The sequence below is a fragment of the Malaclemys terrapin genome, chromosome 6 (genome assembly GCF_027887155.1).
Source record: "Malaclemys terrapin pileata isolate rMalTer1 chromosome 6, rMalTer1.hap1, whole genome shotgun sequence".
NCBI classification, from domain to species: Eukaryota; Metazoa; Chordata; order Testudines; family Emydidae; genus Malaclemys; species Malaclemys terrapin.
The window spans coordinates 107,628,122-107,655,196 of record NC_071510.1 but is presented as its reverse complement, the minus strand read 5'-3'; the positions used below and the strand labels follow the sequence as shown (position 1 = coordinate 107,655,196).

Below are 27,075 nucleotides of genomic sequence, written 5' to 3'. Positions count from 1 at the left end.
CATTCATGCTCAGTAGACATTCAGTCTATTCTCAGTCATAAAAGGAAAGCCTCGTCCAGAAAATGCCGTCTGGTTAAATGGAGGTGTTTCTCTTCTTGGATGAAATGTAATCAGTCATCTCCAGAAGTCCCTGCTACATTAGACTATCTCCTGTCCCTAAAAACTTCAGGGGTTTCCATCCTACCAGCAATTGATGCCTTCCACCCTCCAATAGAAGGACACTCCATTTTTACTCACCCAACAATTACAATTAAGGACCTTCCCACTGGTGGTGAAACCTGCCCCACAATGGGACATCAACCATATACTATCAGTACTTCCCAGATCACCATTTGAATCACTGGCCACGTATTCTGTGAACCCTCGTTCCATGAAACTTGTCTGTGTAGTGCCATCATGTTGGCCAGAAGGGTGAACAGGGAGCACTCATGGCTGATCTTCCTTGCACACTTTTTTTCATAAAGACAAGGTTTCCTTCACCCGAAATTTTGTCCTGAAGGCAATTTCTGAGTTTCACATGAATCAACCTATCCACTTACCAGTATTCTTCCCAAAACCTCACACTTCCAATAAGGAGAAAAGACTTCTCTCTCTGGAGGTCAGACAAGCTCTGGTATTCTACCTGCAAAGGATGAAATTGATGAGAATCATCAAGGTTATTCATCACTATAGCAGTATGGTCACAAGGACAGGCATTATTTGCTTAGAGACTCTCTCTCTAAGTGGATCTCTGGCTGCATCATTCTGTGTTAACAATTGGGATGTATTCCACCCCTGGATGAGGTGAAAGCAACCTCAACAGTAGCTTTTCAAGGGGTACCTATACTGGACATCTGTAAAGCAGCTATCTGGAGCTCCAGCCATACATTCACAAAACATTATGATTAGTTCAAGCTTCTGCAGATGCAACTGCTGGGACTGCAGTATAACTGCATTCTCACCCCCCCTCTCTTCCCCGCTGTTGAAATACTGCTTATCAATAACTTGTGTGGAATACATACAGGGACCAGCACTGAAACGAGAAAGGGAGGTTACTGACCTATAAGTGGAGGTTCTTTGAGATGTGTGGTCTCTATCTGTATTCCATTACCTGCCCTCCTTCCTCTCTGCTTTGGATTCTTCTGATTTGCAGTAAGAGAAGAACTGGGGAGGTGTTGGTCTGCAACACTCCTTATGCCCCTCTGTTTGGAACACAAGGAGAACAATGTGCAGGCTTGGACCAATGGACATTACTTGCTGGAAATCTCTCATCTCAGCTGCATGTTGCACATGCATAACCATGTGTGGAATGCAGCTAGGGGACACACATCTGGCAGAACCTCCAATTACACTGCTCTACAGCCAAAATGCTTCTGAAATAAATGTAGTCAAACTTTACTAATTCTGGGTCACAGAAAGAAAATGATGCTTAAAATTGTTGATTGGCTCTAGTTTTCAAGATATGCTGTTGGGTCAGTATATACAACCCTGGACTTGGGAATGGCGGAGGATAAGTGAGTTATAAAGGGAAGGGATCTCAATTTAAACCAGAATGACTAAAATACATCTCTGACTGGATCTATGAATAAATCTGTGACTGGGTTTGGACAGTACTTGCTTTTTAGGCAAAATGATGAATGATGCAATCTGAAGCTGGTATCGCGTCATACATGATATGAATTGCATCATGTTATTCCTAGAAGTCATGGATGATGCAATCATAACGAAGCTTACATCACTCTGCTGAACAAATTGCCCTATATCAGCTCCAGAAATCATACAGTGTCGTGCTCTCTTATTTGTTAGTGTTTGATTTTGCAAAGGGACACATTTCTGTTTAGCCAAAGTGAGCAGAGATGCCTTGTGCTTGTGTGAACAGTGCAGATAACTTCTGCTATGTTTGTGGTGAAGTGACTTTTGCATCACAAAAGTGCAGTATAACCACTATGGTTAAGAAAGCCTATCACCTTTATTTTGGCTGCAAAATTGGAGATCAGGACAAGAGGTGGGCCCCACACATATGCCGCAACACTTGTGCAACAAATCTTCGCCAGTGGTTGAACAGGAAAAGGAAATCTATGCCTCTTGCAGTGCCAATGATTTGGAGAGAGCCAACAGATCATACCAGCAATTGTTACTTCTGCATGGTGCCTCCAGTTGGGAAAGGTGTGTCAAAGAAGGAAAAAGTGGACTGTGCATTATCCAAACATTCCATCAGCTGTACGCCCAGTACCCCATGGAGAAGGATTGCCGGTTCCTGATGCACCAGAATCATTCTCACTTGAGTCAGACGAGGAAGAGGATGAAACTTCTGGTCCTGAACCATCAATGTCACAGGACCCACATTTTCTCCCATCCTCCTCCTCTGAACCACACCTCATAAGACAAGGTGAACTGAATTACCTTGTCAGGGATTTGGAACTACCCAAAAGTAAGGCAGAGCTGTTGGGCTCCAGACTACAGCAGTGGAATCTTCTGGCAGGTGATGTTAGGGTTTCCATATTCCGTGACCGTCAAAAGGATCTTGTCCCATTCTTCTTCATGGAAGGTGATCTTGTAGCCTGCAACAACATGGATGGTGTGATGGCAGCCCTCAACATTGTTCACGATCCATATGAGTGGAGACTGTTCATTGATTCATCGAAGACGAGTCTTAAAGCTGTTTTACTGCATAATGGCAATGTTTTGCCATCAATTCCAGTTGGTCATGCAGTCCATATGAAGGAAACCTATGACAACATGAAACAACTTTTGAGGTGCATAAACTATGACCAACATCAGTGGCAGCTTTGTGGCAATTTGAAGGTTGTTGCTGTCTTGCTTGGTCTGCAGACTGGATACACAAAGTACTGCTGTTTTCTCTGCGAATGGGATAGTTGTGCAAGAGATTCCCACTACATCAAGAAAGATTGGCCACTCCGACAGTCATTGGAGCCTGGGAGGAAAAGTGTTCAGCATCCCCCACTTGTTGAATCAAGGAAGATTTTGTTACCACCCTTACACATCAAGCTGGGTCTGATGAAGAACTTTGTCAAGGCCATTGACAAAACACAAGCAGCTTTCAAGTACCTCTGTGGAAAATTTCCAAGGCTAAGTGAAGCTAAGATAAAGGAAGGTGTCTTTGTTGGTCCTCAGATTCGTGAACTTCGAGATGATGCATTTGACAATGCACTGCATGGCAAGGAAAAGACGGCATGGAAAGCCTTCCAGTTAGTGGCAATAAATTTTCTCGGAAACAACAAGGCAGACAACTACAGGTTGTTGGTGGAAAACCTCCTCAAGGCATACAAAAGCCTTGGTTGCAACATGTCACTAAAGATACATTTTTTTGCACTCTCACCTAGGTTTTTTTCCCACCGAACTGCGGAGCAGTGAGCGACGAGCACGGCAAGCGATTTCACCAGGACATTGCAACAATGGAGAAACGCTATCAGGGCAAATGGAGCCCATCAATGCTTGCAGACTATTGCTGGACAGCGACAAGAGATGCTCCATTTAATGAATACAAGAGACAAGCCAAGAAGCGCCGAGTAGACACTGAATACGACTAAACTATGTACATAATAGTTTTTTGCCTTTTGTTTCATAATAAACTTTATTTATATAACCATTTTGCTGATTTTTAAAGTGTTACATAAACAGGACAGGTGAAATATTATCATATAAAGCACATCAAAATACATAATAAATAGCACATTTTTATCTCTGAAGCAGACGACTTCTCAAAAATTGTAGACCAGTGTTACAGGTCAGTAACCTCCATATACCATGACATCATATTAAAAAAACAACAACCTGGGACTGTCCCAGGTTAAAACCAGTGTGTGTGTACACACACACACACACACACACATAATAATATGTAAGTCCCTCTACCCAGGCCTAGTTTGCCACCAGCATCGATTCCAAGCTTCCCCCAACAGCTCCCACTCAGCTAGTCTCTGATATCCAACATAGCAAACCCAGATGCCACAGCTGGCAAGTGTTGTGCTGCTCTGTCCTTGAGGGTAGGGTGTTTATGGCTCTATGCAAATTAATTCATTAAATAAAATGTCACACACATGAAGCTGCACAGAACTTGGCAGCTCTGCGTGACTTCTCCTTTTTAAGGCTTTTCTGGCTGGCTTGTTCCTGCACAGCAAGAGACCCTTCCCCCTCTCCACTGGCCTCACTGCTACCACTGCTGTAAAATGTAGATCTTTCCCTGCAAAAAACTCCCCATGGAACACTGGGGCCCATGAAAGTGTATTGAGTAACAACAGAAATGTTGCTTTACTAACAGTGTAAGTGGGAATAGCATTAAGTGGGGAAATGTGGAGTGAGGTCACAGGAACAGAACCATCTTAATGGTTTTTTTCCCTCTAAAAATGGCATTTAGAGGGACTAGATGGCACACAGCACCCATTAACTAAGTCAGCACTTCAAATTCAAACATAGCTGGTAAGGACAGAACACCATTACATGGCACTCCCAGATGGCTGGCTGGTGATCTATGACAAATGAAGCGGTTTTGGTTTAGTTCCTATTTGTAATGTTCAAGAGAGAGAGCCTTAAAACTCCTGACATGGATTTTAGAGCAACCAAAAGAGTGTGCCTGCCACTAATCCATCCCAATGTAATCTGGGACAGGCCTTTAGGAAGGGCTGGGCTATGTATCAATGTAGTGCAGATATGGTTATTAAAGCTCGCAGTTATCTACCATCCTATCGAATCTTAGAGCTTTGCTTTAAGGCCTCTCAGTCACCTAGGACATTAACATCTATATTAAACAAAACTACCGTATGGGCTCTGCTGGTATCACACTCAGAAACCAAGCAGGGTCAGTCTTAGTAAATATTCAATGGGACAGCCCAAGGAAATGTGAGGGTGCTGCAGTAAGTGTCAAAGGTGACTTAGTAGATGGCTCAGATTGGTTTAGTGAGAAGAGCCAGTTGAGAAGTTTGGATTTGGGACAAAATTTCAGAGGCTTTTCAGATCTGTGGGTTTGGCCTGGGCTTATCTTTAAGAACTAGACTGTAGACGCTGAAAACCAAGGTGACCTCTGTTGAAGTAACATTTAGAAGAAGGGCATGTCATTTTAGCTAAATGAACTGCAAAAATTGTATAAAGGAAATGCCTGATTATGCTGGATAGATGAAGTTTAAGAACTGCATCCAAAAACGCTGCTGACAAAAGCCTTGATCGACACTCCAGTATTCATGTTTGGATTGCCTGGCTGTTGCAATTAAAACCCATTTCTCTTTACTTATTTGTAAAGAAAAAAAGATTAGCATAACCTATCGTTCGGGGTCTTCTAATTTGTCTCTCCAAATAACCTGTGTTTAGGATCAAGTTGTGCTGGGCACTCTGACATTTCCATAGTAACTAATGTACCACAGTGGAAGAATAAAAAAGGACAGGATGTTATCAAATAAGTGGCATAAACAGAATCTGTGATGCTTCAAATTCTTATTGGCATGAGTTTGGGGTGATTTCATTGCTCACAAACCATGGATTGGTGAATGGATTGTACAAGCCATCCAAATAAGTGGTAAAAACACTTATTACCATCACATACCAGACATGACTGTAATAAACTTAATTGATAAAGCACCTTTTGGCCATCTTGCCTCTATGCTGCTTGCTAATTAATCTCTGCTGGGACTATTGCTAATATGCCAGGTTTCTAAACTGCTTAAAAAGCTGCCACTAGAAGAAAAAAAAACAACAAAAAAAACAAACAACCCCCACAAACAATCTGCCAGGTTTTCCTTCAAAATCCAGGTCCAGTGACTGGATTGAGATCTGATATCTTGTCACTCATTAGAGCTAGATGTGGGAATTTTATGCTCTTAGAAATCCAAGATGTGGTATTAAAGCTTCTGTTTCTAGACCCAGTAGATCATGAACTATTGGATCTTAAACCTCTGACATTGTTATGTATGACAAAACAATTAAGTAATATCAAGAGGCTTCAAAAATGTATTATAAATTTCCGCTTACTCCTTTTAGTCCTGGTTGAATTCTTAAAAGCTCTCAAATTTGTTTGGGAAGACCCATACAGCTTTTGCCTGGCCCTTCCACCAGTGGATAACAACGTTATTCCAAACACCGACTGGTTTAAAAAAAATCTTTGTAGCATAGGCGGCCATCATGTATTTTGTATCTACATCAACTGTATAAAACATTTATCATCTGGGACTTTTATTGCAGTCACATGACTAAAACAGATAGGCACTTTGACAATAGCAGGAGGGAAATGTGTCACCAAGGATATCATCACTGACCTCTAACGTAGTTAGCTGGTGCTAGCAGCAAAGGACTGATGCTTTGGCCTTTGTAGTTCCTCCTGTGGAGAGAACAAATGCCTACTAGGTGGCAATAGCTGCACTAGAAAGCCCTCTTATAAAAATAGTCGCTATGACTGAGCAATATTGCCCTCAGTCTGTAGCACCGTAATCTTGGAACTATTTTATGCTTTGGCTCTGGAAGCAATAACAGTAACATATTGTCCATCAATTAATTACATGCATACTACAATATTAGCATTTTTCTTTAGTAAAATCTATCAGAATGTTGACAGCCTGCATGTGCTTTGAAATTTAGAAAAGTGTGTTCGAAACCTCCTTTCTGTGTAAAAGAGGACAAAAGAGATGACTTTTTTTTTTTTCAGACAAAACAATTGTTTTCTCTTGAACTAAGAGGAAAAGCTTCACTTCTCGCTTATCTTTTCACCCCTGTAATCTGATGCTAGCAGGGCTGGCTCCAGGCACCAGCTGAGCAAGCTGGTGCTTGGGGCGGCAGATTGTTCGAGGCGGCATTCCCAATCCTAGGGCGGCACGACTGCTTTTTTTTTGTTTGCTTGTTTGTTTTTTTTGTTCTTGTTCCGCTCCGGCCGCCCTGTAGGGGGCGGCAGCGTGGAGAACCAGAGCGCCCTGCAGCGCAGTCCTCTTCCTTCCCTCCCCGCCGACCGGAGCGGAACCCTCGTGGCAGGCGGCAGGAGACGGCGCAGCGGGAGGGGTCGCGTGGCAGCGCCCCTGCTGTAGCCCTGGCCGCCCCTTCTCTCTCTCCCGCCCGCTCCCTCCCCTCTTCCCCCCCCCCCCCCAGCCAATCCCCCTGCACCTGCACTCCGGCCGCGCCGCAGGTTTTTTTTTCTTTGCCGTTCTGGCCACCCCGTGGTTTTTTTTTTTTTTTTGCTTGGGGCAGCCGAAAAGCCAGAGCCAGCCCTGGATGCTAGAGACTAAAATGACAAGATGCTGCAAATGTTAACCGTCTAGGGTAAAAGCCTTTAACTTTAATTTCCTTTCAGACAACTGTTCATTGTTTAGACCATTTCAAGGTTAATTTTTCAGCATGCTCGATAGACGAATAGTGGGACTGTAAACAAACAAAGCACTGTAAGCAGGTTTGAAAATCTGAAGATTTTTTTCCAGTGAAGTTTTTACAATAAAGCAGCATCAATGAAATTATGTAAATCTTTTGTTGAAAATGTGCATCTGTTGAAAAGCAATGTAGCTGAGATAGGAAAACTCCTTTCTAATATTATACCAAAATATACGTGCTTTAGAGCTTTGTGCTGACTTCTTTTTGGCTATTAGCTATGCTTATAATCCATGCTACCCTGCTTGCTTTACTTATGTGAGTGGCCCTATAGAAATCATTGAGATTTCTTGTGCGAAGAAGGCGATCAGAAAAATGGCAAAAACTAGTAAATGGTGTTCCCTGTTTGACAATATTTAAAATATATTTAGAGCTACATACACAAACAAAGATAGCTATAGAAAGCTGATTTAACAGTCATCCCAGGTAGGTTAGTAGGTTTATCTTGCCTTTCAGCATTCTGAGCTGAAACATGACACCTGAGAGGCGAAGTTCCTATGCATTAAAGCAGTACTAATTGGACCTACAAACTCTCATGCAGGCCTTGCATGCCCAGCAAATGACACTCGGCTGATCAAGATGACATGTTATCTCCTGGCCTCAGATTTCATATGTTAAACAAATGGAAGCCCTCTTTGGTGGTCTGCTGACCCCGAGCCTTTCAATTCTTGAATGGTACACCTTTTGCCTGAACCAAATTTACCTTTCATTGCTAACAAGGGAATGATTTATGAAAGGAAAAATGTTTCTCTTTATTTCTATTCATCACAGTTGTAAGGACTAGTGTATGCTGAAAATTATGGAATTTAAAAACACAACTTTCTTTTCTGTGATCTAGTGTCACATTGCGATTTGGATCCAAAGGTTGCGTGCACTATTTAGACTTCCAATACATCAGAGTTACTTTTGGACATACTGGCCAAAATTTTTGAAAAAAGGAGTCAGTTAGGCCTCTAATCCCAAAAGGCGAGATTTTTAAAAGCACCTACATGATTTAGGCGCATAAGTTCCATTGACTTCAGACTACAAATTCTGATCATGTGTAGCCTGGTTGAAGCATTTCAACTTTCTTGTCTTGTGGAAGTTCAGTATATCAGGAAGTGGTATTGGCTGCATATATAGCATAGGCTGTTTGCTTATCAATTTTATGTCTGAGTTTGTGGTGGTTTCACAGTAAGGATGTTACTGCCCCTAAAACTTGCCTTTTTTCAGAAAATTACATGAACATTTGAACTGTGAAACTTCTTCTTTTTTTTTTTTTTTTTTAAACATGTAAAATCTGAAATTCTACTAACAATTAGGGAACTAAATTCCTAAAGTGGATGTTTTGTATCGTTTCTTTTAAATTAAAATGGGATGTAAATAACTAGCAACACATAAATCTGATTTAAATTTAAAAAATCATTTTTTATTTCAATCATTATTTGTATCTACCTTGATTGGACATTTATGTATAAAAAGATTATCCAGAGAAATAATAGTTAATGCTAACAAAAATATTATTGGAAGGGAGAAAAGATTGTTTCAGATTTTAAGACAATATATTAACTATCAGGAATTAGGATGAGGTTTGGATAGGGGGCAGATTACCCCAGATCTTTCTACTGCACCTTCCTCTGAAGCCTTTGGTGCCAGCCACTGCCAGACAGGACATTGGACTAGATGTCTGAGCCTGTATGGCAATTCCTATGTTGCAGGGTAACTGGAAGGGTTTAGAATCTTTAACTTCAATGTCTCATTAACATTTTGGAAGGCAGGAATCTATGTTGATTAAATATTTACAAAAACTACTCTAGAATTTTGTGCTGACTGAACTTTCATTCCCCTCCCAATTGCTTATCTTTTACTTTCTTGGCTCTTGGATGTCATCCTTTCACTATTAGTCTACTCATCCTATGGCTGGTCTACACTACTGCTTAACTGGATGTAACTTATGTCACTCAAGGGTGTGAAAAAGACCCCCCACCCAAGCGATGTAAATTACATTGACATAAGCGATGTCTACCCCAGCGCTATGTCGGCGGGAGACATTCTCCTGTCAACATAGCTTCCACCTCTCGCAGGGGTGGAGTAATTATGCCAACAGGCGAGCACTCTTGTTGACAGTGTGTCCTCACCAGACGCGCTACAGCCGCATGACTGCACCTGTGCAGCTATGCCGATATAGCGTTGTAGTGGAGACTTGCTCTGAGAGACTTATGGCCTAAAGTTCTAAATGTAAAAATAAGCAAAGCAGCAAACAAATCTTTAAAAATTAGAGTCTGAAGCCTCTTTTATGTGTCATAAATATATTATACTTACATCCTGGCCCATTGAAGTCAATGGCAAAACTTCCACAGACTTTGATGGGTCCAGGATTTTACCCATTTTACTTGGGCCCTTCAAACATTTGTAGTTTGTGATCACATCCTCCCTTATGCACTGGCTAACCGAGTCTTGCTCATTTCCATTTCATGAGTGGTAGGTATGATGTTTTTCTGATTTTTTTTGTTTTTGTTTTTTGTTTTTTAAAGAAAAATAAGATACGATGGTCATAAATATAACATGCAGAAATGAAGGTAAGATAATCAGATAACTCAAGGCTCCTTCCCCTCTTAACTGTTTTCCTTGCCTTAGTCTCAAAGACACAGGTGAGATTAAAAAATAGTCTGAATTGCAGAAGTGGCTTGTCCAAGGCAGGAAATACCGGAGGTTTTTTTCAGTGATTTGCACAAGTCTCATTGTGAACCATATCCCTGTGACATGCTGAACACCTTCGAGTCCTATTGATGCCAGTGGGATGGAGGATGCTCATCATCTCACAACAGATGCTCAACTCCTTACAGAATCAGCCCCAGCGTGAGACAAACTTAATAAATAAATCAACAATTCAGAAGAATAAAAGGGACATGACCAGGAAATAATAGTAACGGTCTATCAAATTTGCCTTCCGCATTCAGATACGACTAGATCTCTGCTGCTTTGCATTTAATAGTCTCTTTTGAAAGGCAAAACATCTCAGTGACCAGTATATTAGAGCTGACCTGCACAATTTTCTGCTGAATTTTTTTAACTGCATAAAAGGCTGTATAGAAACTAGGTCAGTGCAAGGTTACTTTAGTTCCCCGTCTCTTGGTTTTTCGCCCCCCCCTCACTGAAAGGGCAATGATTCCAGTTTGGAACCTTCTTGTGCCACACAGGTGTTTGTCCAGAAATCTGCCATCAAGTATTATAGCTAATGGAAATATATACAGATGGCCAAATTCTGCCCTTGAATGTCCTTCGTGCTTCAGAGGGAATCCAAGGGCAGAATTTGGACATCTGAATATATTTCCTCCAGCCATAATATCTGGCAACACATTGCTGGAGGGCAGCCTACATGGCATGAAAAAGCGTTTGAGCATTTAGCCTCTAATTGAAGGGAAAAACTGAGGAACAGGGAATTAATTGCCATACACTGAGCCAATTTCTACACAACCTTCTATGTAGTTAAATAAAATAGTCAACACAAAATTGTATTGGGCCAGTTATATTCTGCCATGTTGGTCATCTAGATTATTTGCTTTGGAGAGGGAAGCTATTAAACACAAAGTATATCAATGTACTGTATATTTTTGGTGTTTGATTCTGGTGTGTATCACTTTTTATTGAAGCTCCTAAGTATGCAGTTAATCTATACATTGTAGATCCCAACATCTAGTCCCAGTAGATTTTAAAAATGAATTTTGAGGATTTATCAGCTATTTGCACTAACTGAATTCAATGGGAGTAGGACTGAGTCATATGCAATAATGTTTAAGGAAATATTAATAACTATATTTAGGAAATATCCTTAATATTCTTATGTATAAAAAAAAGCAGCGAAATGCCAAAAAAATCACATTTGTTATATATTTTTCTAAACAACATTTGTCTGGAAAATGTAAATAGTTCACACCAACTCTCCTCAATCACTACCTTTTTCAAACCCATCCCCTTTCTGGGAGTGACTGAGCATGCTCCCTCTTCTCACAGTGACTACATGTAACCAGACTGTGCATTCCCTGAGCATGCCTGAGCATGCTGCAGCACAGGGCTATGGGGGCTTGACACTTCAACTGTAATGGTTGCGCCAGGCCGGAGCTATTATTGATCATTTTAAATGCCTGAAGGAGATAATATAGATCAAGTTTAGTTCTGTTCCTTATCCCCTCAACTACCTCCACTTAAAAGTCACAGTGGCTGATGTAAACCATTGGTGAATGTGTTAAGAGTCCGCCTTTGTGCCAATCCACAGCGGATATGAGTTATTACAGCCCCCGACTACAGAGACTTGGATCTTTAGCTCACGCTGTAGCAGTTTATGCATTTAACTCCAGACATCGTTTCAGTCCCCAGGTGTGTCCAACAAGCTGCCACACTGACTCCTCCTTACTTGTCCTTTTGTGCAGATATGCATTACTGTAGGGCTGAAAATTTGGCTGAGATTTTCGAAGCTGCCTAAGTGATTCAGGTGAACAATTCCCATTGAAATTAATGGGAGCTGTGTGTCTAAATTCTGTATTCTGCTTTCACAGTCTGTGTTTGCACAATTAAACTGGTTTCAGCTCTTCTGACTGCTTTACCCATACCTTATTGAGTCATTATGCCTAAAACAGTTGAAAAGTGTGTTTATCTTTAGTATTGCTGATCCTGTATGGACCATCGAGACTCCATTTTACGGAAAATAAAAAAGGGGCTTATCAATTAGGATGGGAGTCTCTATTTTATACATAGATTTAGTAAATCTTTGTGTGCTTTTCTGCAACCCCCCCCCCCCATATACTGTAGAAGCACAAGGGTTTGAAGCACAAAGGGGGTGAATCCCTATTTTTCCATGTATTTATAACTGGGATTTTCATCTAGCAAGTTACTCTTGTCAGGGCACTGGCCCCAGATGTAAATTCAGACCCAGATTTAAAATTTGAAGGAAGGTTAAAAACTCTCAAAGCTTTTATGGAACAATATAATAAGACAAACAAAAAGTATTCACATCTTTTCAACATTTCCAGTGAAAATAGTTTTTTTAAAAAACACACATCCTCCTTTTCTGTCTTTAAATTCAAACCTTGTAGCAATAACAACCTCAGAGTGAAACTGACTTTGATTTTCATTGTCCAAGCTGAGAAAAATGCAAAAAAAAAAAAAAAAAAAAAAAGCTGAATGCATTACCAATGACATGTAAATTGACTACGGAGTCTTTCACTTTTAATAACCAAGGTCATAGTCCAACAGTGTGCATGACTTGTCTGCAATGTTCTTCTCTGTCCTGTGTTTTTCCTGCCAAACTTTTCAGGATTTCTTCAATTCCTGACTATTGTTAAAGGGGGAATTGCCATGGTTAGCCAGTCATAGATGAGAGAGAGAGCTATGGAAAACTGGGTTGGAAATCATGAATGTTATTTGGTACTGAAGGTTTTTTGAACACACTAGTGTGCCTGGCAGCCCATAAGATTCAGTGCTGAGGGAATCCCAGCCATATCAACAAGTGGGCTTATCTGTGCTTAAGGCCTGAGATACTGAATATATATTATGAGGTATTTGCTTTTTATAGGTTTTTCTGTTTCATTTTTATATATGTATAAAAAGCCTTTTAATAAGAATATTATGTGTTGCTCTAGTTAATACTACAGTTGGCGTGTTTACTGGAGCAAAAGGTCAATCAACTGCTGGGAGAGGATCACGTAACAGTGGTGATTACCCAGGTGCAGCAGAAGGTGAATGTAATTTATGTGGTGTGTTTAATACTACTCATGTATGTATGTAATGTATAGATACAATGCATCTTTAAAAGACACCCCATTGCATAGTCTTTATAGAAAATCCTGAGAGTGAACAGGCAAACAATTTAGCCTGTTTCCTGTCTCCATAGAAACAGTCTCCCTACCTTCAAATGGAACATCTTGAAAATAAAACTTGCTGGAGTATACCGAATATAAGAGAGGGAGTTACTTGTGTGGAAAGTTTCAAGTGTCTCTGAGCGAGGAGGCAACAAATTTCTACCCATGTATTTGTAAGTCAGGTATTTTAATCACCCAACCTATCTACTTGAACATGCGTGGAATTCTGTTTCCTGGGAGCGCTGATGCCATATTGGGCACAAAGAAATACCGGCCATGGTCTTGCAACGTGTTCATTGCTGACTCTGGCTTTTTAATATTTGTGGCCAGGCTGATGGGTCAGGCATCTCACTGAAACTGTATTTGCCACCTAAAAATATTCTGATTTAAGCAGATTGAAAATAAAGACACATGGAAATGTCACCAGGAATACAACATGTGGCAGAGGACTTGGGATTCTCATTCTGCATCTGAAGTAAAAATGTTTACTCAAGAAGCATTAGTCATTGTATATCGCTTTCTAACATTACCATTGACTATGGATTGCAAGCACAGCTAGCTCTTCCCTTGAAACAATCTCTCTGATTGTTGTAATATAGAGAGACAGTGTCAATGGTGGTGGGTGAGAGAGGGAACAAAACATCCAATATTTGGCATAAAACACTGCAGAAAAATGACTTTTGCTCAAAGCCCCTAACCCCACATCTAAAAAGTTGAAACCACTGGCTTAAAGTAAAAGCACTGTAAAAATATCTTTCCAGTTGAATGGTATTTGCTGGGTTTTGGTGAAAGTTATAGAGAGATCTTAGTTGCCATTAAATAGATTTAACACAGCTGTATAATCCTGGAAAATGTCGTCATGTGAACATTATTTCTTTTTTTCTCATCAGATTTTATGAAAAAGGACATCCAACCGTGGTAGTCAGGAAGAGAGCTTCTGCCTAAATGAGACTTGTTCACAGTCCCACTAATCCTTTTTCTGCTCAGATGAGTGCATGGTATGTTGTAACAGACTTTTACCAACCAAGTGGGCCTGCTCTTTGAAGGAAATCCCTGAGGAAGTTGTCAAATATGCTACTCAAAAGAATAGCTTAAAAATATGGAAAGGGTGGGTTTACGTCCTTTAAACTGCATACCAGTAAGTCCTTTAAGTTCACCCCTGGTTAAATTCACCCCTGGTTCCATGTAGAAATGCAAAACCTCAAAAGGTTTTTGCTCAGAATGACCACAAAGATAGGACACAAGGGACGCTGCTTTTTGATTGCATCACCACATACCTCTATACAGGCAAACTAATTGAATTAATTTCATGACTAAAGAGATTCACTTTATTTTTTCTAAATGACTAGATCTATTCATAAATTCTTTGCTCAGTTTCACAGGAATCAAACTACTACAGTACCTGAATTGAATTCCCTGTTCTGCAGTATGTGTCTACAGTAAGTGGTGGTGGTGTTATTTATGATTACTCAGTACTTACATTGTGACACAAACCTCATTTTGTTTCCCACAATGGAGTGTTTAACCATTTGACCATCTCAACATCTTCATTTCCAGGGTGGAGTGTATATTGATTTATTTTGTGTGTGTGTGTGTGTGTGTGTGGCTCGCCAGGTCTCTGTTCTGTACATTAGGATGGATCAAAATACAGTTTTATATACTCTACCTTTTTAATTTATTAGTATCTTTTTATTGCAGAGAACTGGGGCCAACTCCCGCCATGTGCACCAAGCAGCTTTGGTCTGAACATCAATCAGGAGGCCGCCATTATCAGCAACCACTGATCCCAGGTATTTAAATTATTTCATTCTTCTAAGCTCTCTGCCTATAATATCCTTTGTGGTGGGTCCTCCTTTCTCGGTTGTTGTAGCCTTGGACTTATCAACATTCACTCTAAGCCCGCCTGCTCAAAACTGTTATTACTCTACAAACCAGCTTTGAACAGTGGCCTCACAGTCTTCCACCCTAGATCATCAGCATATTCCAAGGTGGCTCCCTTTGTATATTCTCACTTATCACATCCAAGACAAACACAAACAAAAAGGGCTCCGTGCTGACCCCTGATGCAGGCCATTTATTGGAAAGTCTCTGTTATAGTCCCATTTGGTTTTGACTTTAGGTAGTTACTCCATCATACATATCCTGAATAAGAGGGACATATCCTTCCAGCACACCTCTCCCTTGCAAACTCTACCATAGTAATTCTCTTGATACACAATCATACCCATTCTCCAAGTCCACAAAGACCATGCCTGGTTGCCATCTCTTTTCTCTGAAGATCTCTATGAGGATTCATAGAACAAATATAACATCAGTTGTGCTTCTTCACAGCATAATTCCATACTGACCCTTCCAAATTTCAACTCTTCCATGCAGGCTTTTCAATAATTTTGTCCCATATTTTCAAAGCACATGATGTCATCTTAATCGAGAGATAATTAGCGCACACAGTGTAATATTTCCTTTATGTTTAGAAATGGGCACCACAGAGATTTTACACCATTCATCCAGCATTTTCTCTTTCTTAAGACTATTATTAAACAGACGTAAAATACTTGATGCCTTCCCTTTCCAATGACTTCAGCGCATCCACCAGTATTTCACCTGGCGTAGATGCTTTCTCCTTTTTATTTTCCTAAGTGCTTGTACAACCTCTTCCTCCTGTATGCAACCTATCATACTTCAATTTGGCTTACTTCCTGCCTTGGGTTCTCCGTCCTCAGACTTTACTGAGGGCTTGTCTACACTTAAAGTCCTGCAACTGTGCATCTGTGCCGCTGTAGCTCTTAGTGAAGATGCTACCTATGCAGATGGGAGAGCTTCTCCCATTGGTGTAGGTACTCCACCACCCGAGAGGTGGTAGCTATATCAGTAGGAGATGCCCTCCCATTGACAGAGCGCTATCTACACCGGGAGTTAGGTCAGTGTAACTGCTTTGCACAAAGAATGTGGATTTCCATACCCTTGAACAACGTACTTATGTGACTTAAGTTCATAGTGTAGACCAGAGCTGGCTGGCTGATTCACCATTCATATGCAATATACCATGGTCCTTTCTACCTAAGCAAACTCGTTCTCATCATTTTCTCTCTTTCCTTAGTGAGTTTGTAGGTGGTATTTTCTCCCTCATATCCTCCTTGTCAGTTATAGCTCATCACAGACCAAATGTTTAGCTGTTGCAACACTTCTTTTGGCCTCCTTTTTTGCCTTCATATATGCCATCTTACCACTTGCTCAAGCTGCTGGCCTGGCATTATTTAAAAGTTATCTTTTTCTTCTCAACAGATTCTTTATCTTGAGGATTCCAATGCCATTCTTATCCTTTCTGGCACTGGTTTAATCTCTCCTAAGACTTCATGTGCCATTTCCATTAACATTAACTTTAGTTTGTACCAGTTATCCTCCACACATCCCTTTGTGTAGTCAGGAGGTCAAGGTAGTTTACTTATTTACCTATGTTTTCATAATATTGTATGTTCTAACTTCTAACACCACCCAAACAAATGTCTAAGTCGGAAATATCCATGTAGACAACATATTCTGAAAATATACAGTACAACATTTCTATAATTTATTTTTGTTTTTCTGTATTGTACATGATTTGAGATCTCTTATAAATTAAATTAGGGTGGCCACATCCACCCTAATTTAATTGGCCTCATTAGCACTGACCCCTCCACCCCCCCCCCCACACACACTTGGTAAGGCAACTCTCATCTTTTCATGTGCTGTATATTTATACCTGCCTACTGAATTTTTCACTCCATGCATCTGATGAAGTGGGTTATAGCCCACGAAAGCTTATTTATGCCCAAATAAATTTGTTAGTCTCTAAGGTGCCACAAGGACTCCTCGTTGTTTTTGCTTATAAATTGTGCTCCTATAAAACAACATTGACAGTAATTCAGTTAGTGTGTGCTCTCATGTAACATTGCCCTGGTGATACAGAGATATAATACTTCCTTCAAAGAAAAACCACATGTTTATCATTTGAACTGTAGTAAAATTTCCAGAGCTTGAAAGGAGCACGTTTGAAAAATCTATCTGTTCAGGCTAAAATTTAAATATTTGGTTTTACACTATATTTAGGACTGACTGGCAGTTAGCCAAGCCAGTTCTTATTGTGAATCTGAAACACTGGGTGGAAGGTCATCTGACTGTTGGTTCAAGAAAGTGAATGTTATTGTAAAATGCTGTGTTTCTATTTTTTGTGCATGTCATCCCATTTTGGGTTGTTAGGGAATCTGCAGAATAACACAAATGTATAATTTTATTTCTGCAAAAATATGAACTGTGCTGTATTTGTAAACAATGGCAGTTCTACTGTTTGGGATATTTTGTAGTCCTCAGAAAATGAAACATACTGTATATTGTTGGGACAAGTTATAGCTTTTTGCAGTATTTCTCTACACTAGTGTAGTCTAATCATAGAATATCAGGGTTGGAAGGGACCTCAGGAGGTCATCTAGTCCAACCCCCTGCTCAAAGCAGGACCAATTCCCAACTAAATCATCCCAGACAGGGCTTTGTCAAGCCTGACCTTAAAAACCTCTAAGGAAGGAGATTCCACCACCTCCCTAGGTAACCCGTTCCAGTGTTTCACCACCCTCCTAGTGAAAAAGCTTTTCCTAATATCCAACGTAAACCTCCCCCACTACAACTTGAGACCATTACTCCTTGCTCTGTTATCTGGTATCACAGAGAACAGTCTAGACCCATCCTCTTTGGAACCCCCTTTCAGGTAGTTGAAAGCAGCTATCAAATCCCCCCTCATTCTTCTCTTCTGCAGACTAAACAATCCCAGTTCCTTCAGCCTCTCCTCATAAGTCATGTGCTTCAGCCCCCTAATCATTTTTGTTACCCTCCGCTGGACTCTTTCCAATTTTTCCACATCCTCCTTGTACTGTGGGGCCCAAAACTGGACACAGTACTCCAGATGAGGCCTCACCAATGTCGAATCGAGGGACACGATAATTCCCCTCTATCTGCTGGCAATGCCCCTACTTATATAGTCCAAAATGCCGTTAGCCTTCTTGGCAACAAGGGCACACTGTTGACTCATATCCAGCTTCTCATCCACTGTAACCCCTAGGTCCTTTTCTGCAGAACTGCTGCCTAGCCATTCAGTCCCTAGTCTGTAGCAGTGCATGGGATTCTTCCGTCCTAAGTGCAGGACTCTGCACTTGTCCTTGTTGAACCTCATCAGATTTCTTTTGGCCCAATCCTCTATTTTGTCTAGGTCCCTCTGTATCCTGTCCCTACCCTCCAGTGTATCTACCACTCCTCCCAGTGTCATCTGCAAACTTGCTGAGGGTGCAGTCCACGCCATCCTCCAGATCATTGATGAAGATATTGAACAAAACCGACCCTTGGGGCACTCTGCTTGATATCGGCTGCCAACTAGACATGGAGCCATTGATCACTACCCGTTGAGCCCGACAATCTAGCCAGCTTTCTATCCACCTTACAGTCCATTCATCCAGCCCATACTTCTTTAACTTGGCGGCAAGAATACTGTGGGAGACTGTATCAAAAGCTTTGCTAAAGTCAAGGAATAACACATCCACTGCTTTCCCCTCATCCACAGAGCCAGTTATCTCATCATAGAAGGGAATTGGGTTAGTCAGGCATGACTTGCTCTTGATGAATCCATGCTGACTGTTCCTGATTACTTGCCTGTCCTCTAAGTGCTTCAGAATTGATTCCTTGAGGACCTGCTCCATGATTTTTTCCAGGGACTGAGGTGAGGATGACTGGCCTCTAGTTCCCTGGCTCCTCCTTCTTTCCTTTTTTAAAGATGGGCACTACATTAGCCTTTTACCAGTCATCCGGGACCTCCCTGGATCACCATGAGTTTTCAAAGATACTGGCCAATGACTCTGCAATCACATCCGCCAAATCCTAATACGTTGATAAATACCAAAACCAATTCAGGCATGAAAATAAGAAGGATGGTCCAGTGGTTAAGGCACTAGGCAGAGACTAAGGTCAAGCCTCTGCTCTGCCACAGACATCCTATATTCCTCTGGACAACTCAATTAGCTTCTCTGTGCCTCAGTTCCTCATCAGTAGAATGGGCACTTACCTACTTCACAGGGTTATTGTGAGGATAAATACATTAAAGACACTGAGGTGCTGAGATATAGAAGCTTTCTCTTCCAACCCATAACAGCCTCCAGATATACTATTGATGAGTATGGTGTGGAAGGTGTGGTCAGCTCTTTGTCAGGGAAAGGCTGAAGCACTCCTTATGGAGTGGTTATAGAGTTCCTGGTCCTCCACAGTTACCAGAGAGGATCAAGATGTGTTGCAGCAAGGGGCTTAATAAAGGTAGGAACTAGATGGAGTTCTCTAGTTGCTGATTAAAGCATAGATTTTTTGTTTTTGTCCTCATGCTACAATTTTAGTGCTTACTTCAATACTTAGAGCATCATTTATGGCCGTTATGGTTAAGGCATTGCCTCTTAGCTGGGACTCGGGAGATCTGGGTTCTGTTCCTAGCTTTGCCAAACATTTCCTGTGCATCTTGGGCCACTGACTTCACTTCTCTGTGCCTCACTTCCCCAGGTGTGAAATGGGGGTGATAGTGTGTACCAGTTCACAGGAGGGTAGGGCTTACTTAATTAATGTCTTTCAAGTGCTTTGAGATCCTCAGATGGAAGAAGCTATAGAAGTACAAAGCATTCCTATGAATGGCCATGGCATTCAGATAACTAACCAGGAAACAAAATGCCTTAAGCCCCAGCTGGAGGGTTGCCAAAGATGTCCTCTGGCATAGAAGTTTCTGCTCCTTTTCTCCTTATCAGGAATGAGGGCCTGCAGCAGAGCCAGTCTTCAGGCAAGCTAAAGAGTGCAGCTGGCCTCCAGTAGGCTGCCTGATTGGCTATACGGCCTGATTGGTTGGAAGAGTCAGCAGCTGGCTCTTAAGCCCAGCAGCTAGAGCAGTTCATTGGCTGCTCAAAGCATTCACCCCTGGCTGTGATGGCTCCTGTGCCTGCTTGTTCCCAGCCTTGGATCCAGCCATGCCCCTGCCTTGCCTCACTCCAAGTCAACTGGTCCTGACCCTTGGCTCCAATTCCTGAATTCTGACTGCAGCTCTGACCTTGGCTCTGGCACCTGGTCTCTGATTCTGGCTCTGACTCTGGGCTCCGTTGCCTGACTCCTGCTCTAACCACTGGGCAAAACTGTCCATATCCTGGACACTGATGGTTTGAGCAGCCCAACACAAACAATAAGAGAACTAGAGCTGACACTGCGTGTGTGGATTCTACAAAGACTAATATCTCTCTGATGGAGATACTGGGAGCCCTACAGACCTTGCACTCTGCAGGTGCAAAATGCACTCCTCCAAGTTCAAGGTGCATTGCCTTCAGTTCCAACCTCTGCTCCCCACAAGCCCAAGATCATCACCAACTTTGTGGACTCCTAAATCAGTGTTGACTCCTATTTTTGCCATATCTGCAGTTGTACCCCACTGACCAAACACGAATGGGACTGATTATTAGTCTGCTTACTGGGGAGGCCGTGGCTTGGATGTTTCCCCTCCTGGAATTATCAAACCTGCTTCTGTGACAATTTGAGGACTTTGCTCAAGCTATGCCAGTTATCTTTGATGACCCATGTCAGGAGTGTATAGCCAAAGCTGCACGTGGAACAAGGCCGCCCAGCATTGTTTCCATCTCAGCCTAAATAAGGATACTAAAGATGAACTGGTATGGGTGAAATCCCCTTCTGGCCTGGATGCTTTAGTCGACCTATGCATCAAGATATCAACTATTGAATGCCACCAACAAAAAAGATGGTTCTCCTGACTCCTGTCAGTCCTGCTGGCTCTGCCTGCCCTCCCATCACCAGTGTCTTTTCTGTCACCTCAATCCATGCAAGCCTATCCAGTCCGGACCTGCCTCTCCAATATTCAGAAGAATCAATGCTGGGTATTGGCCCTATGCATATACCGCAGGGAACCAGGACACTTTGCATCAAGCTGTCCTGCCAAGGTCCAATCTGTATCCTAGTTAAAAAACACCAAGCCCCAGTGGGGGACTGGGCTGGGTTGGCACCCTTCTCTTCTCCCCAGCAACCCACCCCAACCCTCATCCACCGGTATCCTGGTGATGGCCAATCAGCATCCAAAACATCTCCAGCACCCTGCAATGCCAGACATCAGTGTAGAGGCACTAGTAGACTCAGGTGCCTCAGACAATTTCATGGAGCTGGAGTTCACCTGATCATACGATATCCTTCCTCTCCTTCCCACCACCCCACTCTCAGCACAAGGATTCCCCTGAGTTAGTGGAGTCCATAGAGAGGTCACTCCTTTCGTTGGGACTGGTCACCCACCAGATGGTCCCTGAGAGGAAAATACCCATTAAGGTCACTGAGAAATTCCCCACTTTGGATTAATTTGTGTACGGCATTCACCAGTTGTCCTTGGCTGAGACTGTTGGGTTACTGTCATTATTATTTATTTTGCAATAGTGCCAAGGGACTCCTATCATAGACTAACAAATGCTTAGCAGAAAAAACACTAGAATAAAACAAATAATCCCACAGCTCAACGCTGTAGTGGTTGCACTTATAGCAACTTTTGTAGTTTCGCTGTGAAACCTCAAGTTTTAACACTCATAACTTTGAGATTTTTACCTTTTTGGGCTGAGATTTTTCTTGATTGGTTTCTTCAAACAAGTGAATTTCTTTTATATCAAAAAATTTGAGAAAGTACCTCTGGCCATTTTGGAGTTATGCAAGCATGGGGGTAAAAGTGCTTTCCTACTGTAAGAATAATTCAGAACACCTTTTCTCTGCTCCAATCCAGATGAATCTTAAAACTTCAAATGTGGCCTGTAAATAGGCCTTTTGGGCACAATGTGCTACATTCAGTTTGGAAAAAAACCTGTTTTTCAAGTAATAAAATTATTTACACCTGCAAACATGGAGCTGAGTAGGCACTGTAGAAAATTCTATGAAAAGTTCCTTACATAGCGTGTCAGCAATTGGCATGAGTTTGGGACATGCATTCTGAACATAGACAGGTGGTGCCAGGCCATTCAGTAGAGCATCTTGCCTGACCTCGATGGAACATTTCACCACAGTGGTGGGAAGTATATCTTCATTCTGATTATGGTTACCAAAATTCACCTGGAATGAAGAATTGTCTAAGGTGGTGCCCAGTCCACATCACCACTGCAAACAGCTGTAGCAAATATTACCAAAATTATCAGAAAATATATTTATCATGTTCAATGTGCACTCTGTGTTGTGGTTGTGTTAAGTTGTTTTCTGGACAAGAAATGAGTATCCTAGCCAGGGTTAAATGTAAGAACACCACCAAATACAAAAACAGCCCAGCTAGCTCATTTAGCACATGTACATTCCAGTACCTGTTTCATCTTCCTAGTTCTTGAACATCCAGTTGGTTTAAGGTGGCCATTGACTTTTCCCTGCTGTGTGGTTTTTTTTTTTTTTTTGGGGTACTTGTGCCCGAGAGATGAGCTGCCTAGATCCCATTCCAATATTCTTTGCAGTAGTTGCCCACAAAGTGGTGAGGTGACATACTGAGCTGTAGCTGCCCCAGGAGGGGTTAGAGAAATGGGCATTATTGCTGGATGTCCCTCTTCAAAATCCTGAGGGGTGTGTATGTATAGCCCATTTAGCTTGGATCTACTCTGAGGTTTGAACATAGGACCTCTTCCACTAACAGCATGCATTTCTATACCTAAGCTAAAAGAATAAATCCTGTAGCGGCAGCATTAGCAGCTTTATAAACCTCTGAACATCAGCCACCAGAAAGAACTATGTTAGGCACAATAAACCATAGGTTACCCATGTAATGGCCAGAATTTGTGTGTGCCCAGACCATGGACTTGCACAGTTTTAGTATACTTTTCATCTTGTCTAAGTGATCAAATCTTTGAAAATAGACATTATCCTGTACATACAGGTCACTGTGTGCCTATAGGATTCTCTGAAAATATGAATAAATAATTTCATTAAAATGTAATACTAAACAAATAGTACAAAATAATCAAGACCATCTACTGCCTTAATTTTGAACAACCTGGAATTATCAAAATGTATTTAAGAATTATACTGTAGTTCAATTAAGAGCTTATAAATAGAGATTAGTAAATAATAGAAAACATTTTTCTCAAGGTCATTAAAAATCAAAATTTCTGTTCAACCATGTTTGCAACCCTTTTGTGTTTTCTTTCTGTGATCATTCAAACACTATTATTGTGAAAATTCATTCAAAGTGAGTGAAGGCTTTGCGATGACTACTCAAATATTTGCCAGAAGAAAATGTCAAGCTGCAATTTATGCTGTGTTGTTTAGTCAGATAAGATGACCAATTAGCTAATGGAAGAAAAACTGCACACCTTATGTAACTAAACAACAAAGCACACATTTTGAATTATGTATATTCACAAGTGATCTGCAGTTCAAAAACTTTCACTGAAGAAATTCTGAAACAATTTCTCAGATTCTAAACTGGTAAACATATAAACATTTAGTAGACAGGAATTTCAGAACATTCACAAACAGAGAGGCAATATTAAATGACTGACTTCATCATATCTCCTCAATATATGTTCCATTCTATATGCATCCGAAGAAGTGGGCTGTAGTCCATGAAAGCTTATGCTCTAATAAATTTGTTAGTCTCTAAGGTGCCACAAGTACTCCTGTTCTTCTTTTTGCGGATACAGACTAACACGGCTGCTACTCTGAAACCTGACTTCATCACTGTAATTTATTTACTATTTGAAGAAAATTTACAAATCACTTTCTCATGAATACTGTTGGATAACCTGGCACTGAAATAAGACCTTTAAATATGAGCATTTTGATCCAGTTTTTCCCCCTCCATAAAAAAAAATGGGGTACTGATAACTTCAAACTATATGACAAGAACAAAAATATAAAACATCTATTTACCTTAGAAGCACTTTCATTTCAAAAGAGACACAAGCCATGCCTAGCTGGAGCCAATTATATATTTTCATGTACGTGTATTTTAACACAAATGGTACAATAAAAATTGCAACCCGGTTCTGCCTGTTTGTTTGTAAAGAGTGCTGGAAAATCACATTTGTGAATGGCTCATCTGTTTCAGCATGTTCGTGCTCTTGTTTATTTGCTTTTGGTGAACTTCTGTGTGAATGGGTTTTGTTAACGCAAATAGTTTTTGGGAATGGCTTCTTTGTACAGATGAGCAGACAAAGTCAGTCATGCACAAAGGAGTGGTGTTGTTTTCCTGTTTTTAAATATTCTCATCTTCCAACTGGGGAGCAGAATCAAATGCCATGTGACTTAGGTAACCCATCACACATAATGAATAGTAGAAGTGAAAGGCATGGAAACAACACATAGGCTGACATCTCTTCCATGAAACTGTTCACAGGACATTTTGTGAACACAGCCAAAAAGTTAGTGAATAGATTTGTAAAAAGCAAAGTCTGCATCCAAATAATTCATTAGGAGAACTAAGGGCAAAACACAGCAAGTAATATATTTGCAAGAGTAATTTGACCAGCTTTGTTGCAGCTATGTGCCAACCAGAAAGATTAATAGATTTAAAGGCCGGAAGGAACAGTTATGATCAAAGACTATGGTCAGCGTAGAGAATAGAGGTGGAAACACTCTGTTTAGATTCTGTTTTTCCTGAGACCAACCTATTCCACACAGTCCTCTATGGTGCTTCCCAAGCAGACTTATACAGGAGCATTCTACAGTGAGGCATGGGAGGCTGGGGGCATGGTCTGTGCTTCTTAGGGTCTACATTGTGGTGTATTTTGAAAAATCACCAAGCAGTCATTTGAATTTCCTTGCCTGCTCGAAAGCCTATTGAAGTCCATGGAAAGAGTCTCTCACAACAACCTTCAGATCAGGCCCTAAATGCTTAATTTTTATTACACATTTAAAAAAAAACCTCCGAAGTCAGGCCTGGAAAAATGACAGAATCTGGTCCTATAACTGTCATTCTTTTTATACACTAAGTTACGGGGCTATATAGCCCCTAATTATCTTGTAATCTGCAATGCATACAAAAGCTGTGTGAATATTAATATTTACATACCATCGGGACATGCAGTCTGATTCCTCTGTGCTGTAATTCTGTGAGTGCTATTCCTTCCAAGAAATGCCTGCTGAAGACAGGAACAAAAACTCAAACGAGGGAATAAAGATAAAGTTTAGCCTCTCAAACATCCAAATGCATTACTGAAATGCCAGAGCTGTGCATGATATAAACTAGAGAAAAAACTGATTTGGGGAAGAGGGGGGCAGACGGGGCAATGTGTAATAAAGCTCTTGGATTCATATGTGCATATTACTGCTCTTCAGTTGTGCATCTCATATGTTCAGGTTTCATTCTCGAATCTTAAAATACTTTTAAGCAGATGAACCGCTTCATCAGATCACAGTGTAATTATATTCTGCTGCCCCAGAATTTTTAAGGATGCACGGGGAATCTCAGCCTGATAGCTGTCTGTTTGGCATTTAGGCTGGTTGTGTGAGGTTTGATAGGGCTGGTTCATTGATCACATGCATCAGTGGGGTTTGTTTTCTGTTATGCTTGTCAGCATGGCTCTTGCAACCCTGCTGTTCATCATCATGCAGATCTGCTCACCCTCCACACCAAATTCATGCCTTTCCACCATATGGGCTAACTTCATCCCTTGTTACACCAGGGATTAACTTGGCTCAGTAAGTTTCTTACTGGCCCCAGAGTTGGGACCATTCATAGAATCATAGAAATGTAGGGCTAGAAGCGACTGCAAGAGATCAGGCCAATCGAGAGTAATTTGGGGCCCCAGCACGTCATCTTCACTAGGGCCCCACCTGCTCCCACTTCACTTTACTTACACAGATGCTACAGATGTGTTTTAGGAGCCCCTGTTATGTTCTGTACCAGATGTGGCTTGACTATAGAGCTTGCTTATACATACCAGATGTATTCATCATAAGATCTTTTAATGCTCTGCCAGGTATGACTGAGGTTTCTTTAAATAAGGTATTTTAGCCACAGTGCCACCTAGTGGCTGAATGGTATAATACAGTTTAACATTCCATTACTGCTCCCCCTTTTAGTTCTACATTCCTGATATTTACAATATCACACTTTCTTTGAGGTTCAGTGTGTATCAGTCTGTTAAGCAGTTCTTAACTGATTTTCTGATTATGCGACCCGTACGCGCAACAACTTGGTCATCTGGCTGTCCATTGGTTGCAACGAAAGCTCTGGTCAGTCTGGAATCTTTGATTTGTTGCCTTGTTTTGCATCCGCCATCTGTAGAGTTTGTAGAGGAACAAATTGTAGATGGCGATGGTTTCTGTTGAACTCTCCACTGTTGGTCTCGATTACATATGATTTGAGTGCTGAATTCTTTTTCCTTATGACAGGTGGAGTTGTCCCTCCTTTTTCTCTAATTTGACATGAACACAGTCATCAGATTCTAAAACTGGCAGTTCTCTGAGTGTCGTCTGTTGTAAAAGTGTTCATAGGCTCTTCTTGCCTTTTTATCCAATTTGGCTACTCTCTTCGTGTCTGGCCACATTCGACAGAGATTCTTTTCCAAAGTAGGAACAGTAGTTCTGAGTTGTTGTCCCATCAGGAGTAGTGCTAAACTATATCCAGCAGCTACTATTGGTAGAGCCCTGCGCGGATACAGAAATGTGGATCCGCATCTGCCAGGATTAACCCGCGATCTGCTAGCCACCTTTTACCTGTATCCACACCCGCGGTAGCAAGATGTTTCACAAGGGCGAGTTACGGGGAGGGGGGTCTTGAAGGGAAGAGGCAGTGTGGGGTTGGAGACTGGGGGTAAGGGGCCGCGTGGAGGAAGGGTCTCGAGGAGAAGGGGTGGCCCGGGGGAGCTGGAGGGGAGGGGTGTTTCATCGC

General features: G+C 41.4%; 1 long non-coding RNA gene across 4 annotated transcripts in view; it reads left to right on the top strand.

Annotated features, from left to right (window-relative positions):
* LOC128838840 (uncharacterized) overlaps positions 1–27,075 on the top strand; it is a 68,549-nt gene that overhangs the window by 18,124 nt on the left and 23,350 nt on the right. For all 4 annotated transcript variants that reach the window (XR_008445284.1, XR_008445285.1, XR_008445282.1 and 1 more), the window contains 4 exons: positions 12,957–13,052; positions 14,066–14,173; positions 14,550–14,614; positions 14,874–14,965. This is a non-coding gene — a long non-coding RNA (uncharacterized LOC128838840). The remainder of the gene's footprint in view (positions 1–12,956; positions 13,053–14,065; positions 14,174–14,549; positions 14,615–14,873; positions 14,966–27,075) is intronic.